Source organism: Olea europaea, chromosome 5 (genome assembly GCF_002742605.1).
Source record: "Olea europaea var. sylvestris chromosome 5, O_europaea_v1, whole genome shotgun sequence".
NCBI lineage: Eukaryota > Viridiplantae > Streptophyta > Magnoliopsida > Lamiales > Oleaceae > Olea > Olea europaea.
This window is the reverse complement of record NC_036241.1, coordinates 3107529-3110283: the sequence shown is the minus strand read 5'-3', so window position 1 is coordinate 3110283 and position 2755 is coordinate 3107529.

The window sequence follows — 2755 nt, the reverse complement described above, 5'->3', positions numbered from 1 at the left end:
ATGAGCCAAATAAGATGCTTATGAATAAAATATGCAATGGGCCTAAAATTATTACTTCGTGCTTTATCAAAATGAATCATATCACTCAATATGTCATGTGACTATCACTTTAAAATCATTAGGCTTCTCCAACTATAAAGAACCAATTGCTGTATGTATGAAAAATCGTAGAGAGAAATATGAGTTGATAACTTAGTTAATGGAGAAGTTCGAAATAATTATACTTTCTCGTTTATGTGGATTTGTTACTCAAATTCGGTCTAGGGTTGCACGTTTTGGAGTATTGGTTTTGAAGATGTCAAAATAGGGTCCAAGAAGGAAAAGTCGGACTTATGGCGTAGGTCGCTAGCCTACTGCTCGAGTGACAAGGCTATTGCTTGCTTTTTTGCTCGAGCAACTGCGCCGCATGAATTTTTTGCCTTAAGTCGGTTTCACACATATTTTGATATAGTTTCCATCTTTTAGGATATTTCTAAGGTTTGGGACGTCCCCTATAAATAAGAGACATTGGATTATGTTGTCAAAGAACATGAAGATAAAATCTTGAAGTTGAAGAAGGTGCTATATGGCTTAAAGCAAGCGCCTAGAGTAGGGTATAGCCAGATTGACAAGTATTTTTCACGATCATGGATTCACCAAGAAGAGGAAGTTGCTTGGATTTTGCACGCAGAAGAAATAAATGATGTTATGAACATGAGTTTAAGTGAGGGATTGTTGAATAAGTAATTCACATTTTGACCTAATCTTTATCATCATTAGTTATTTTTGTATGCTAATTACCTAGTCTATAAGATTTGTTTTCTTTTTTTCTTGCTTTTATATTTTGCAGTAATCTATAATATATTAAAATATTATATCAAGGGAAAATAATTTTTTGAACGATTTTAACCACCTACAATTCAATTATTTCAATAATACCTTACTTTTGTTTTTCGATATGTAATAAGTACTATATAATAATTTTTATTTATGAAATTTGTATTATTAATTTTCAATTAATTGACATTCACATTAACTTAGATTCAATGAATTGCACTTGATGAATCTTGAATTACATGAGTTTAGAATTATTATAGATGAATTTATTCATATTCGTGTATCTAAAAATTTTAATATGTGTTTAAATTTATATATTAACAATTAATTTTTATGTATCAAATGTAATATATAAAGTTGCTCATTTATAGTATTTCATCATTACAAAAAAACTTGAATCATAGAAATTGAGTTTCGAAAGTACAATTTGAGTATAATATTTTTCTCTTAAATTTCTATGCTAAATTTTAGTTTCTTTAATTCGTCTGAGACTCATCAAATCCTCCAACAAATTGATACCAAATATTACTTTTACAGCACTTATAAAGTACTTTAGAATAACGTGCAATGCATGTTCAACTTTGACTAGTACCTATATAAAAGCCATTTGATTGATGACTAAAACATTTAAAAACAATTAATTTCTTAACTCTCTTTAGTTTTACTGTGTAAAAACTCTATCTTCTTTAATATACAATAGTTCCCTAGAAGTTGAAAGTTTAGAGGATAAGCACAACTCTAATGGTAACCAATAAGCATTCTAAAGTCTAAAGGTTTGCTGCAAGTTTCACATACTGAAATAGGAGCTTGCACCAAATTGTGTATTGGAGTTGTATTCAAACTGTACACTTTCTTTGTCTACGAGTCAATTTTCGCTGTTAGAAGAATGTAAGCATCTACCTAATGTTTTCATGTTGTTTTCTTTTGTACTTCCTTATTTGACCACATAATAATTTTTTTCCCTTTCTTTCAAATAACTTAAGCTTTTCTGATGGTCTTTGTCTTAATTTAACCATTGGAAGCTGAATCAAATACATTCGGCTGGCTAATAGCAACCTGAAGTAGAAGTAATGGACCTAAAGTCCCTTTTTCATGTTGGGAAATTATCGCCACGGGGGTTGGAGAAGAAACAACATAGAAGTGATATCAAGAAGATGAAATAAACGTGAAGAACAAACCGAATATGAAAGGCTCAAACACGACATTATATTATTGTCTTCAAACGATATTTGCCTCATCTCGGTAACAATTTGGTGCTTAAAGGGTCTCGCGAAAAATGGTTTCTCTACCCGAACTTGAAGAATACATAGAGAATGTATGAATATGAAAGAAGAAAGGAATTTCTTTCTTGTGGAATGAAGTTAATAAAATTCATATGTTGCACAATGATTTCAAATTATGAGTGATCATTTCATCACTTATTTATAGGTTTGCATCAATACCCCCCAGATTGGTGCCAAATCATTATGAAAAGTTGCAATGTTTCCTCCAAAAAATCTCCAGTATTCAAACAAAACCGACCTCCAACGGTCACTAAATTACAACCATGTGACCGCATGGTGTAATGCCATACAGTTGCATGGTTTATGTTAACGCCATGCGGTCGCATAGGCCAAAGTATTGGTTCCCATCTCCTCTTTCGTTCCACACTTGTGTTTATTAATTTATTGAACAATATTTTCTATCATTTCATTCATTTATTAAGGCACTTTTTGAGTAGTTCCTTAAAACCTTTCCTAAGCCTTGTGAAAACCTTGAGTCAGATTATTGAAAGACAGGGATATCATGTTTGAGATTGGCAAGTTATGTTGGAGGAAAGTATTTTGGTGAACTTCATAATTAAATCACGTCAATTTGTCACGCTGCCAACAGGTAGTGAATCCAACCATTCTCTAGCTCTATCCCTCAGTTTGAAAGGAAAATCCCATCGTGATAGCCT